The 15,325-nt window shown below is 43.6% G+C and overlaps 1 long non-coding RNA gene across 6 annotated transcripts in view; it reads left to right on the forward strand.

Moving 5' to 3' along the window:
- Positions 1–15,325, forward strand: part of LOC118529351 (uncharacterized) — a 100,435-nt gene that overhangs the window by 66,897 nt on the left and 18,213 nt on the right. For 3 of the 6 annotated variants that reach the window (XR_013442509.1, XR_013442507.1, XR_013442506.1), the window contains exon 3: positions 6,067–6,270. The exons of 1 other annotated variant lie outside the window; for it this stretch is intronic. This is a non-coding gene — a long non-coding RNA (uncharacterized LOC118529351). Of the gene's footprint in view, positions 1–6,066; positions 6,271–10,755; positions 11,518–15,325 lie in introns of those variants that run through there. 2 more of the 6 variants (XR_013442510.1, XR_013442508.1) reach the window with 2 other exon arrangements.

Genomic DNA, 15,325 nt, shown 5'->3' on the forward strand with positions numbered 1-15,325 from the left:
TTGAGCCCCGTCGGGCCTAATTTCTCCAGGCCCATTTCTGTGGGCCTGTGCTACTTTGTATGGCTCTTACTCGCGAACTTGGAAGTATTAATGATGACATACAAGGAGCTGATCCTCTACTTGACCTGAATTATGTTTTAACATTAATGCTGTGAAATTTCACAGAGGAGAAGAACTACACTGAAGTTAATACTCACTAAAAAGAAAATGAGTAGTCCCTGGTTTATTATTAGAAAAATCCCAGCCTTTGGTCTGAATTGTTTTCCAGTTTTACTGAGAGATAATTGCCATACACCACTATATAGGTTTCAGAGGTGTACCGCGTGATGGTTTGATTTACATATATTGTGACGTCCTGACCACCGTAAGTTCAGCTAACATCTATCTGCTAATATAGATACAGGAAGAAGAAAAGAATAAAGGGGAGGGGCACCTAGGTGGCTCAGTCATTAAGCGTCTCCCTTCGGCTCAGGTCATGGTCCCAGGGTCCTGGGATCGAGCCCCGCATCAGGCTCCTGCTCCGTGGGAAACCTGCTTCTCCCTCTCCCACTCGTGCTTGTGTTCCTGCTCTCAACTAGGTCTCTCTGTCAAATAAATAAATAAATAATTTTAAAAAAAAGAATAAAGGGGAAAAAATTTTTCTTAGGATTTATACTCTTAACAGCTTTCCTATATGTGATACAACAGTGTTAGCTAGAGGTGGCATGTAGTGTATTGTGTATTTCGTCCCTAGTACTTCTTTATCTTACAAGTGGAAGTCTGTACTCTTTGACCACCTTCCTCTCATTCTCCCTACCAACCCCCCACCTCAGTAACAAGTCTGATCTTTTTTTTTTTAACAAGGTTTTTTTTTGCTTTTCTTTTTTTTTTTTTAGATTCCACATATAAGTGAGATTGTATAAGAGTTGTGTTTCTCTGTCTGATATTTCACTTAGCATAATGCCTTCAAGGTCCATCCATGTTGTCGCAAATGGTAGAATTTCCTCATTTTTTATGGCTGAATAATATTGCATTGTATATAGATACCACAACTTCTTTATCCATTCATCCATTGATGGATATTTCGGTTGTTTCCACTTTTTGGCTAATGCAAATAATGCTGCTATGAACATGGGGATGTAGATATCTTTTCGTGTTAATGTTTTTGTTACCTTTGGATATATTCCCAGATTAATTTCTTTTTTGTATTAAGATCCAAAAATACTAAAAAGTCTGACTGGTTAGCCACATAAAGCATATGCTGAGTGTCTTCAGCCAAAGCCAAATATGAGAAAAGTCAAACAGTGTATAGAAAACAAATAAATGAATCACAGTGTTGGGTAAACTGCTGTTTGGCACAAATCCATGATCATAGACCAAGAAGTGTCTCTGCAAAAATGTCAGAAATATCAGGAAAAGATGTGGAAAATATCTCAGAAACAGATCTGACTTTGACCTGTAATCTTGACTACAACTGAACTTTGTCCCACAGGAGTAATACATGATGTTTTCCCTTAGTACATGTTTGTTCACCAACTGGTCTATGGATCATGGGTGAGGCTGCTTTCTGCAAAGTGGACTGCTCTCTATGGTAGCCTCGGTCATCACTGTGCGCAGCCAGCTGGAACCAGGCTGACCCACAGCCATAGGAAGTAAAGGTAATTGAATCTGGCTGTTTAGAGCAGTGGAATGGGACCAGGAACAGGAGCTGGGGGCCCTGAGTCACATAGCTGTGCACCACATGTAACATTCTTTAAAAGGCCCTGGCCTGCCACATGCATTAGCATGCAACTGACTACAGACTGTTTAGTCTAATGTCCAATATGACATTTGTTTTTTGTAAAGATTTTGTTTATTTAATTAATTAATTTATTTATTTATTTATTTATTTATTTTAGAGAGAGAGCGTGCATGTGCACACGCATGCAAGTACGGGGAGGGGCAGAGGGAGAGGCAGACGGAAAGAATCTCAAGCAGACCCCACGCTGAGTGCAGAGCCGGACACCGGGCTCAATCTCACAACCTGGAGATCATGACCTGAGCCAAAACCAAGAGTCGGTCACTTAACCAACTGAGCCACCCAGATGCCCCAGTGACAATGTGACATTTAATTATAATAGACTTCTTTAATTCATGGAATTGCTTATTCCATGGTTAAAGTCACCTTGTGAATATTAGGGATGAAAAGATAGAAATGATTTGGACCTAAGTTTTCCAAAATCTGTCAGGTAACTAGTTTTGTGTGCTAAGTTCTAGGCATAAAGAGCTACAAAAAATGAACAGGCACAAATCCTCCTGCTCTCAAGGAGTGTAGAGTCTAGGAGGAAACATAAGACAGTGATGTTGTACCTATAAAATAAGGTAGAAGGAGAAAGTAGTAATGATAGCTAGCATTTACTAAACACTCACTATGGGCAAAGCACTGTTCTAAATGCTTTACATGTGGGGCGCCTTGGTGGCTCAGACGGTTAAGTGTCTGACTTCGGCTCAGGTCATGATCCCGGGGTCCTGGGATCAAGCCCCGCATCAGGCTCCTTGCTCAGCAGAGAGCCTGCTTCTCCCTCTCCCTCTGCCTGCTGCTCCCCCCTGCTTGTGCTTTCTCTCTCTCTCTCTAATAAAAAATAAAAAATAAAATAAAAAACTTAAAAAAATAAATAAATAAATGCTTTACATGTACTGGCTCATTTAAACCTAACAAAAACTTCATGAAGTAGGTGCTATTAGCTCCATTTTACAGATGAGGAAACTGAGGCATGGAGAGGCTTGCCACTTGCCCAAAATCACAGCTCAGGCTCCAGTAAGGATTTGAACTCAAGTGGGTGTGACTGCAGATCCTGTGTCTGACAACTGTGCTATTGTGGGCACCGGGACCATCTGAGAGCGGCATATCAAAAGCACATATCTGAGTTCTAGGGGCACAGCTGATGGAGATATTCACTGCACCCTTGGAGAAAGATTATCTACGCTTTGTAGAGATGTAACATTACCAAGCCTTGAAGGATGGGGAGGATTTGGACACAACAATGTTGGCAGTGAGAGTGGAGGAAAAATTCAGAAAGGAAGGTTTCTAGGTTGAGAGCAGTATTAGCAAAACACGAAGCTGTAAATACACAGTATCTGAGGAAACAGCCAAGGTCAGTCTGGTTGTATCAGAATGTGTGAAAACAAAGGAGCGGGAAAGGGCTGCAGGGACAACTGGGGCTAGACCTGAAATGTTTGCTCACAAAGTTGATCTTTACTCATCTATTCCCTGCACTTTGCCAAACTGATGAACTTATCACCAAAAACCAATCTCAGAGAAACTTTGACAATAAAAATGAACAGATGAGGTAAATACCCGGTAGTGCAATTGCTGGATCGTATGGTAGCTCTGTTTTCAACTTTTTGAGGAACCTCCATACTGTTTTCCAAAGTGGCTGCACCAGCTTGCATTCCCACCAACAGTGTAGGAGGGTTCCCTTTTCTCCGCATCCCCACCAACATCTGTCGTTTCCTGACTTGTTAATTTTAGCCATTCTGACTGGTGTGAGGTGATATCTCATTGAGGTTTTGATTTGGATTTCCCTGATGCCGAGCGATGTTGAGCACTTTTTCATGTGTCTGTTGGCCATTTGGATGTCTTCTTTGGAAAAATGTCTGTTCATGTCTTCTGACCATTTCTTGATTGCATCATTTGTTCTTTGGATGTTGAGTTTAAGACGTTCTTTATAGATTTTGGATACTAGCCCTTTATCTGATATGTCATTTGCAAATATCTTCTCCCATTCTGTCGGTTGTCTTTTGGTTTTGTTGACTGTTTCTTTTGCTGTGCAAAAGCTTTTTATCTTGATGAAGTCCCAATAGTTCATTTTTGCCCTTGCCAAAGATACAAATGTAGGGATCCGAAGGGGAACGTGCACCCCAATGTTTATAGCAGCAATGTCCACAAGAGCCAAACTGTGGAAAGAGCCAAGATGTCCATCGACAGATGAATGGATAAAGAAGAGGTTATATACATATATATATATATATATATATACACACACACACACACACACACACACACACACACACACACACACACTAGAATATTATGCAGCCATCAAAAAGAATGAGATCTTGCAACAACATGGATGGAACTGGAGGGTGTTATTCTGAGAGAAATAAGTCAATCAGAGAAAGACATGTATCATATGATCTCACTGATATGAGGAATTCTTAATCTCAGGAAACAAACTGAGGGTTGCTGGAGTGGTGGGGGGTGGGAGGGATAGGGTGGCTGGGTGATAGACACTGGGGAGGGTATGTGCTATGGTGAGCACTGTGAAGTGTGCAAGACTGTTGAACCACAGATCTGTACCTCTGAAACAAATAATACAATATATGTTAAAAAAAAAAAAAAAGAAGAAGAAGAAGAAGAAGATAGCAGGAGGGGAAGAATGAAGGGGGGGAAATCGGAGGGGGAGATGAACCATGAGAGACAATGGACTCTGAAAAACAAACTGAGAGTTCTAGAGGGGAGGGGGGTGGGAGGATGGGTATTAAAGAGGGCGCATATTGAATGGAGCACTGGATGTTATACACAAACAATGAACATGGAACACTACATCAAAAACTAATGATGTAATGTATGGTGATTAACATAACAATAAAAAATTTTTAAAAATGAACAGATGATAGAGTTTAAAAAAAAAAAAAGCCAGGGGTGCCTGGATGGCTCAGTCGGTTAACTGTCTGCCTTCAGCTCAGGTCGTGATCCCAGATCCTGGGATCGAGCCCCACATTGGGCTACCCGCTCAGCAGGGAGCCTGTTTATCCCTCTCCCGCTCCCCCCTGCTTGTGCTCTCTCTTTCTAATAAATAAAAAAAATCTTAAGGAAAAATAGAGTCATTTTCCCCCAAAGACCAGGAAGCACAAGGAAACTCAAGTTCTGGTTCATTTTCTTCCTGCCTTCCTGCTTTCCTTTTGGCAGGGAGGGGCAGAGGGAGAAGTAGAGAGAGAGAGAATTTTAAGCAGGCTCCATGCTCAGCATGGAGCCCGACACAGGGCTTGATCTCATGACCATGAGATCATGACCTGAGCTGAAATCAAGAGTCAGGCACTTAACCAACTGAGCCACCAGGAGCCCCTGGTTCCAGTTTTCTGCTTGTCAGCTGTGAATATCCTTCCCAATGTTCCAGGTCAACTATACCCTGTCAAACCACTAGATAAATAAATGAATACATCGTAATAAAGATGATAGTTAGATTCTTGGCAATAATTCCTGATAATTGTGAAGAGTTCTTGGGCTTCATCAGAAATAATTGGGGTTTGACCTGCTCTTATAGCTATGCAAAAGAAAAAAATAAGTCCATATACTTATTTTAGAATTGGTAAGGCCTTTTGAAACCCTGTAGACTATGCCCACTTACTTTGCAGAAGAAGCAAAAGAGGTTTGAAGGTTAAATGGACTTATTCAAAGTCACCCAGCAAATCAATAGCAAAATCAAGTCTTTGAGCACAAAATTTGGGGGAAGCCAAAAAAAAAAAGCTTTTATGACCCCCTTACAAAATCTGTATATACAATGTATCCCGTGTTCTGTCCTACCCCTCATCCATGAATCTTTGAAATGTAGTTAAAACACATTCCAACAGGAGGTTTTTAAAAATTAGAACACAAATTTTTTTTTTACATTTACAAAAGTGATCTTTGTAAATATATCTACCATGCTACAAACGAATTCAGTAGAGCTATTAAAGTTAACTCTAGCTGACTCTGAGCAGTTGCTCTGTGGCAAGCATTGTACTGAGCACTTACAATGCATTATCTCATATCATTAGGACAACAAGCCTCACAAAGGTACTACTGTTATCCTTACTTTATGGTTGAGGAAACTTAAAGAGATTTAGTAACTTGCTCAAGCTTACACAGCTAGTGACGACCAGTCTGGACTCAGACCTCCTGACACTGCTATTAACTGTTAAAAGACATAACCTCCATAGCTAGGAGTGGATGATACCTACCTTGAACCAGTAAATTGAAATTATCCAGCTAAGGTTTAGAAACACTAAGCTTTCATCTTTTTCTTTTTTTTTTTTTAAGATTTTGTTTATTTATTTATTTGACAGAGAGAGAGAAACAGCATGAGAGGGGATAGGGTCAGAGAGAGAAGCAGGCTCCCCGCTGAGCCGGGAGCCCAACGTGGGACTCGATCCCAGGACTCCGGGATCATGACCTGAGCCGAAGGCAGTCGCTTAACCAACTGAGCCACCCAGGCGCCCCTAAGCTTTCATCTTTAAGAAACGTTACCCTTAACTGGAACCTCTAGGCAGGTAACACTTCTAACAGTACTTCTTATCTGTGTGTCCCAACCAACCACTTCCGCTGCACTTTGCTGGGAAAGCAGATGCCCGTGGTTTATCACAGTCAGAATGTCAGTGACCGTGAATGACTGTTAGCAGCCTATGGCCTGCCCGGTGCTGTGAGCATCAAACATTGCCCTGCTGTGAGTGGAGCCTGCTTAATTAGCCTGGGATCCTGGGCAGGGGTCTAGAGTCTTGAGAGGTAGTACTTTGGCCCAGCCTTCTACCCCACCTGGCCTTACTTGTCATTCCACTGACCACAGGTACCATTCACTGCACTTAGGAAATGGCCTTTGGCTCTCCTGCCTCCTCTCCATTCTACTGGCACTACACTGCTTTAGACATCCATCAATCACCTCTTGCCAGGACTACTCTAAAACCTCCTACGTCCTCATGCACCTTCCTGATGCCTTCTAATCCATCTTCCCCTCTGCTACCAGAATAATCTTCCCAAACCGATCATGTCAATCCTCTCTTCTGAACTCTTTGATGGTTTCACGTTGCCTTTCAAGTAGAATTCACACTCCTAAGCATGGCATTCAATATCCTTCATAATTTGGCCCTTCCTTACCTTCTGGGACTCAACAAATATTTAGTCAATCAGTGAATGCTCTCTTCCTTAGAAACCCTGTTAGCAAACATTCCCTCCACATGTTATTCAACAATCCAATTTATTGAGCGTCCACAATGGGTTGAATTTTAAGAATTTACTGTTTTTTTCATAGGATAACAGACACAGTTATGGACACAGAATCTGGAGACCTGGGTTCAGGTGCCACTCTGGCCCTTTCTATGTGGGTTGGGGAAGTAATTTCCCTCCTCTAAGCCTCAGTTTCTCCACTTGTATAAAGGAAAGTAGATCTAAATGATCTCAAAGGCTCTTACAGCCCATGTGTATACTGGTCCCTGATAGGAAGAACCAAGAGTGTTAGCCCCCTAGCCAGCCACAGATATGTGTACCACAGCTAAATCATGCGCTCAGCAACTTCGAGGCATCCTACTTTACCCCCCTCCCCACTTCAGCACTGTCTCTTGGAATCTCCTGCCTGGCCCTACACTGAATTACAGCACTAGCATTCACATCTTCCATGTATCAGATCCTGGAGCTGAGACAATGGAGCTCTTAGAGACTTCAGTTATGATCTCATCTTCTGATCAAGATTTTTCTTGGCCTGTGATTGCTCAGCTGTAACCAGGGGTGGGCAGGAGGAGCCCCTACTCCAGGAAGGGCTAGTGCTGACTCAGCATGCCTTAGGTCTGAAATTTGGAGCAGAAACTTGTGTGGACAGGCAGGAACCTTGTAGGCTCCAGTAGGAAAGAGAGGAAGAATCTAGGCAAGCCCGGGAGAAACAATTCTGAGAGCAAAGAGATGTGAAGACATGGAAGACAGCAGGGTTGGTGTGAGGGAGAACTCCTTTATTGAGAACCTTCTGCAGGCCAGGCACTTTTCATTTAGGCTACCACTATGCAAGGCAGGTATTATTATCCTATTTCCAAAGCTCAAAGAGATTAACTAACTTTTCCAGAACCACATGACTTGTAAGTAGCTGTGGGATTCAAACCTAGGTCTTCAAAGATCTGTGTTCTCTCTTGCACACACCGTGAGAAGCATCTTGGAGGAGCTTAGGAAGTCTTGAGAGTGAAGCTGACCCTCGGGGAGTGCATGTAGGAAAGGGAAAAAAAAAATACTAATGGGATAATATTTAATCCCAAATCACCAGCACTAACCATGAGAAAAGGTAGAGTTCTAATCATCGTGTGAAATAGCTTTAGGTCATAAGTGAATGTTGTCCTATTTGGGGGGATAAAAATGATGTCATTAATTCCTTGAACATGAATGTGACTAATAAACTAAGTATGGCATCAGTCATCTCGTCCACACAGCTGTCTGGGTCAGCTAATCTGTGGTTTGAGTCTCAGCTGCTGTCTGCCCAGTGGCGTGCTACACTCTAATCTCCTGGCTTCACAGTTAGTTGACAGTTTGGCTGAGTCTGATTCACTTGCTCCCAGCCTCAATTGTCCTGTGCCAGTGCAGACTTCTTCTACAGTTGGCTTACTTAGAAACACAGGATGTTAGTGTTGGAAGGGAGCTCCCTTAGAAGTCACCTAGTATGACCCCCTATGTTGCAAATGAGAGCACAGACAGCTTGGTGATATCTGAAACTCGGGTGGGTTTAGGGGTGAGATAGGAGGGGACCTCAGTGACATGGGCCTGTCTGGCAGGAGGAGGAAGCTGGGATCAAGCAGCACTAGAGCTGGCAGTACTAACGCTGCTGTGGGATTTGGGGGCCCAGGGTAGAGCACAGGGAGCAGACCCAGCGCCCTGGAAGAATGGGGCGGAATAGGGAAGCAGAGTGTTAGGAGAGCAGGCAAGCAGTCTGGAGTTCAGGGCAAGGCTTGTGTCCCACCCAGCAGGGAGTTGTGGGGCCGGGCAGGGGAATTAGGCTGCAGGTCAGTTAGGAGGACTGGACTGACTTGGCAAGAAGGGGGAAGGGTATAAGAGAAAAGTCATAACTCGGAGCCTATCAGGGTGTGCAGAGTTCACCAGAGCATGATAAAGTCCAGATTTAGTGGCAGCATGCACCACCCCTGTGGTGGTTTGTGGCTGATGGATTTCCCGCTCTTCAGGAAGGCTCCAGCCTGAATCTGGAGGGAGCAAGTGACTTCATGCCATAGCTAGGAAGCCAAGGAAGACAGCACTGAATCACTCCATCCATTCTGCCTCCCCAATGTCTCTGGATGTCCCTTTCCTCTGTGTCTACTGTCATCATCCTGAGCCCTGGCCATCACCCCGCTGAATTATTGCAGTAGAATTTTATTCTACCTGTACTCTTTCTAAATCATTCTCCTCATTGTCAGCAGAGTAATGTTTCTATGATACCTGAGGTTGTCACTTGCTTTCTATAAATGTTGGATGACTTGCCATCGCCTAGCAGGCTTTCTCAACTGGGCTTCCATGTGACCATCGAGCCTTACAGAAAATGATTTGAGTGACTCTTTTCTCAGTTCTCTCCAGGATGGTACATAACCTGTGTCATTCTAGGTACAGAGGGGAGAAATTCATTTGTACAATGGATGACTTAGGTCAAAAGGGCTTAGTTTTCTTGTGAAACCCTTGTTGAGAAGGGCTGGAGAGAATAAAGCCCAAATGGCCGAGCCTGGCACTCTAGGTCCCATGCAACCCCAGCCCAACTTTCTTCTAGCCTCATTCCCTACCCTCCCTACCATACATCCTATGCTCTGACCATCCAAACTCTTTTCATTTCTTCGGCACGCAATTTTGTTCACGTCTTAATGTTCTTCCTTCTGCATCTCTTTCTTAGCCTTGCAAAATTTTTGTCTTCCTTCAAAGCCTAGCTCAGATGTCACCTCCTCTCTGAAGTGGTACCTCTATAACCCTTGAAGGTTGATGAAATTGTTCCTTCCTCTGTGTGCCCTTATTATGTGTATATGTGTGCCACTTTATAGCACACTGTTCATCGTGGAGGCTTACTTCTCCGTGTGACCTACAAAATTTCTGAGTTTCTGCGCAGCAGGCAACAACCCCCCCCCCCCCACTCCCTTGACCTGAATAGATGTTTATCAAATGGAATGGCCCAGAGCTCCCTGGGTAATCAAAAATAATGCTAATTCTGGAACACAGGTCTCTTGACTCTTATAGGCCATCGTTACTTGGGTTTCTACACATGACAACAACTAGATCAAAGGTTAAATATGTCAGTTTCAGATATGCGGGTGTGCATGGTGATAGTCTGGGCTGGGAGAAGACTTCCTGAATAATTACTGACAGAGGGAGGGAGTAACAGCTGGTAGGTCCCACTGTGAAGGGAGAGTGGAGCCCGAGTGATGTTAGGTAAAGTATAGGAGTAGACTCCATCAGGAGTATGCACAGCACCAGCTTTATAATTTCTCTAGGAAAAAGAAATGAAGGAGAAATAGTTGGCGGTGGGATTAAGTGAAGGACACGTACGTCAAGAACTGATGTCCGAAATGACTCACCAAAGCTGAAATCTGATAATGAAGAGAACTTATACTTGTATAGTGTAGAATACCGTGACAGAAGTGATCTCATTTAACTCTCAGAATAACGCTGTGCCCAGGCGGGGGTGGTGGTGGAGTGAGTGTGTGTGTCGTGTTGTTACAGTCCTTCCTTTACAGAGGAGACAGTTCCGGCTCAGAGAGAAGTGACATGTCAAACACCAACTATCCTTAAGTGAGGCAGCTTGAACTAGAAGACAAGCCTGCCTGTCCCAGGTCCAGAGCCACATTCACTTTATTTAAGAACGGAGAGGCAGCTCCTGTGGTCTAAAAGCTGAATGCTTTTATAAAATCAAATTGGATGACATGTAGAGGTTTTTCTGAGCCATGACTCAGAGGGACTCTCCTTAAACTCAAGGCTTTTCTAGGCTGTTTTCTTTTTTTTTTTTTTTAAGATTTTATTTATTTATCTGACAGAGCAAGACACAGCAAGAGAAGGAACACAAGCAGGGGGACGGGGGAGAGGGAGAAGCAGGCCTCCCGCTGAGCACGGAGCCCGATGCGGGGCTCGATCCCAGGACCCTTCGGTCATTACCTGAGCCGAAGGCAGACGCTCAACGACTGAAGCCACCCAGGCGCCCCTCTAGGCTGTTTTCAAATCAAGATAGAAAACCATTAGTCAGGGAGTTGGCCGATAAAGAGCAGGGAGTTGGCCGATAAAGAGCAATTCTTGGCTTGAACTGGGCAAAAATCGGACTTGACTCAAGATTCTGGGACAGGACAGAAGAGCAGAGGGTGGTTTGTTTTTCACCTGCCTCGGCTCCAGGGGGTATAGAGGACAGCGGATGAGGACCCCTGCTGCTGTACTTTTTGCTCCCAGCTTAGGATGGACAAAGTTTCCGGGAGCTGGAGCGGAAGAGTTGGGACCCCAAGAGGTCGCTCAGCTCGTCTCTCCCTCTCAGACTTCTCCATGAACCCTGCAAACTGTGAGCTCTTAGAGCCTAAGTACCACTGACCAGGCTCTGCTGAAGATTTCTTCCGTAGTTTAGCATCTGTGGTATGCATTTCCTGTCTCCCCAACAAAAGGGTAAGGCCCTGGGGGTGGGGAGGGGCGCACAGTTGGTTTAAATAGCTTTATACTCCACTGTCTGGTGCTCTAAATATTTAAAACAAATCTCAGGAAATGGCTTTTTGGTTACAATAAAGGTTTCAAGTTTATTAAAAACATCTTCTATATGACTCCATGGAATGAGATTCCTTGATTTCTCTTTCCTCTCCTTCAAAAGTTACCTAGATAGTTTGTGTAATCCTCATCTATTCATTCGATGCTAGTATGTCTTGAGGGTCCATTATCATGCTGGGTGCTACTACATGTTAGGCCCTATGTTAGGTGCTAGGTACCTGGAAGAAAACAAGAGGTGATCCAGCTTCATGGAGGTTAGAGTTTAAGGTGACACAGACTGGCGTGGTTGAAAGAGACTGAAGGGACTGTCTCATTCAACTGCCTCATTTAACAGTGAGAAAATGAAGGCTCAGAGAGGGGTAAAATGTTGCTGAAGGTCACACGGCTAGTCCATGGCAAAGCCAGATAAAGAAAATAGTTCTACTTTTCAATTAAGATCCTGATCTGAAGTTATCCAGGAGGCCAAAAAAAGCATTATCTTCCTTCCCTTCTGTCCCAACTCAGTAAATCTCTTTCTTGGCTTCTTGATTGATGGAGAAAGTGAGTATTTTCCTGCCCTGTTGGTTCTTGAACTAAGCATGGTCTGTTAGTAATAACCCAGAGTTTCCTCATTCTCTGGAACTCTATCTTCTCTGTCCTTTGTGAACCCCCTTCTCCACAGAGGCTCTCAGTCTTAGAACTGAGGCCCAGGACCAGAAAAAACATGCTGCCAGAGATTTACTTTTTCACAGGAAGCAGAACATGCTAACTCTCAACAAACACCATGAATTTCTCTTTCACGGATTGCCTTCCATAAGTGGATGTTTACATTATACCAGGGGAGACAGAAAATGTACAATATAAATAAGTGAAACAGAACAGATACTATGATGAATGATAAAGAGAAAAATAAAGCAGAGGCAGGAACTTGGAAATGCTGGGGAAGGGGTGTTGCCATTTCAGATAAGGGGTATGGAAGACCTCACAAGGAAAGTGACGTTAAAGACCAGAAGAAAGTGAGAAGGTGGTAATGCAGACATCTGGGGAAAGAGCATTTCAGGCAGAAGGAACAACGCAAGGGCCATCGTTGTGGGTTGAATTATGTCTCCCAAATAATATATTGAAATCCTAAATCCTTGGTACCTGTGAAATTTGACCTTATTTGGAAATAGGAACTTTGCAGATGCACTCAAGTGAAGATGAGGTCATCAGAGTTGGCCCAATCCAATATGAAGGACTGGTGTCCTTATAAGAGGACACAGAGGCACAGATATTTAGGAAGAGTGCTACGTGATGACAGAGTCAGAGATTGTAGTGATGCAGCTGCAAGTCAAGGGATGCCAAGGATTGATGGCCACCATTGGAAACTAGGAAGAGGCAAGGAATAGTCTCTGCTATGGGATTCAGAGGGAACATGGCCCTGATAACATCTTGATTTTCTAACTTCTAGCCTCCAGAACTGTGAGACAATAAATTTCTGTTGTTTTCAGCCACCCAGTTGGTGGTCCTTTATTATGGCAGCCCTAGGAAACTATTACAGCCAAGGAACAGGAATGTGCCTGGCATGTTGAAGGAATATGGAGGCCAATGTAGCAAAGATGGGACTAATAGGGAATCAGAGAGGTTACATAACAGATGGTGGATCGGGTAGTGCCTTATAGGTCAGAGAAGTGACATAATCTGACTTACCCTTTAATAAGTTTATGTATAGTTGTAACTGTGTGCTGTATTTATTTATGGCTGAATGGAAATGTATAGAAGAACCCAGATGATAATTAAGTTGATGAAGTAATCATAAGAACTAGTGAGAAAGGTACCCAATTGTGCAAATACTAATATTTACAATTAAATTTTTCATTTGCTCTTTAGATCTATTTTAATCTATAGTGTTGATGCATAGCTAATTTTAAAAGGATGAAATTTGGAGGGCATCTGGGTGGCTCAGTCGGTTGGGCGTCCAACTCTTGATTTCAGCTCGGGTCATGATCTCAGGGTTATAAGATCGAGCCCTGCATCATGCTCTGCACTGGGCAAGGAGTCTGCTTAAGATTCTTTCTCTCCCTCTGCCCCTCCCCCAGCTCACACATGCTCTCTCACACTCTCTCTAAAATAATAAATAAATCTTTAAAAAAAAAAAGAATAAAATGTTTATTTTTAAAAACAGATCATTAGGTGGCAAAGCATGAATTCTCTCATATGACCTCAATTGACCACACTAGTGGCCAACTGGGTTTAGACCATAATCACATGACTCAAAACAGAAGTCTCCAAATATCAGCCTCAGTTGCCCTTATTCTCTGCCACCTTGTAGTTCCAGTGCATGCAGCCAACTGATGCAGTCTCTCTGGATTCCCAAGAGACATGGGCTGCCCAGGCTTTCTCTTAAGTCAGATGTCTACTCCTGAGCCCATCAACCGTGGGTGAGGACTGGGTCATTTTGAGTGGAAAACTGCTCTTCTTCCAAGGCTGTGGATGGAGTTTATTTTCTAAGCAGAGGATGTGAAAGTAGGAGGGATATGAAGGGCATCTCTAGCACAAAACCCCTCAGCTATATCTTCAACTTTGAAGCAAATGATTGGTTTTGAGTTCCTCTTCTGCCATGTATTAATTGTATGACTTTGAATGGAGTCAGCTCAAGTTTTAAGTTGTTTCCTCAACTGAAAAATGCAGGTAACACCCCTACTTCAAAGGTTTGTTTACATTCACTTATTTAAAAGAAATAATTTTACATTTTTTGAGATGGGGAATGGCCTTGGCACCAGAAATATAGAAATAAAAGTCACAGCACCTGCTGCAGAAATGCTCACAAACTAGTGAAGAAGGCAGGTAAGAAGGCAAATAATTACAGTTCTAGGTGCTCTGCATGAGGGAGAGCAGCACTCCGGGGTTAGGTGCTCTCTTTGCATGGCCTCATTGTCGGAGGTATATACGTATTTGTGTGTATGTGTGGTGTGTGTGGTGCGTGTGGTGTGTGTGGTGTGTGTGGTGTGTGTGGTGCGTGTGGTCTCTGGTATGGACCAAACAGAAGAGGAAGGAAGGATAGGTTGGGAACACTTCCTAGAGGAGGGAAAGCTGGGTGGAAGCTTGATAGACAGGTGGGCGTTACTGGGAGATAAATGTGGGGAAGGGGGGAGTGTGTCCAGGCAAGGAGGGCAGCACGTGTTGAATCACAAATACGTGAAAGAGATCGGTCATTTTGGAGATGTGCTCATGGGAGAGCAGGGCTGAAGTAAAAAACAGCATCTGTCATCAAGCAAGGCAGGAAGTCTGGTGGGGTGGCTAGAGGTGAAGCTGGAGAAGAAAGCTAGGCTCCCTGATTGTGCAGGAAGAAGCAAAAGAATGTGTGCTTAAGTTCTCTGAGAGCCCAAAGTGCTGCAGGCAATAACAGTGGCTAACACTAATTGAGTGCTGATTATGTGCCAGTGGGGAGTCTGCTTCTCCCTCTGTCTGTCCTGCTCGTGTACTCTCTCTCTGTCTCTCTCAAATAAATAAATAAAATCATTAAAAAGAATCTTGTTTTACTACTCACCCACCTGCCTATAGGTAGAGCTGTTAAGAGGACAAAGTCTGATCATGGCTATTGAAAACTATGAATATAGTGGACTGAAAGGTAATCCTGTGTCTTGATCTTGGGATTGAACAGGGAGAAGTTACTTATTGGCCTTTGGCTTCCCAGGATCCAGGACCACCTACTATGGGTCCATCAGCTGTATCAGTCAGGGCTCTTGGATGCAAATAACAGAAGCCAATTCTGGCTATTTTAATCAGAACAGGAGTTTATTTGAGAAATACCAGGCAAATCAAAGAAGTGGCTGGAAGGCTAGAAAAGCAAGCTTAGGAGATAGACATGAAGCAAAGGAGACCATCTCAGAAGACAGAAAGACT

The sequence above is a fragment of the Halichoerus grypus genome, chromosome 11, assembly GCF_964656455.1.
Source record: "Halichoerus grypus chromosome 11, mHalGry1.hap1.1, whole genome shotgun sequence".
Taxonomy (NCBI): domain Eukaryota; kingdom Metazoa; phylum Chordata; class Mammalia; order Carnivora; family Phocidae; genus Halichoerus; species Halichoerus grypus.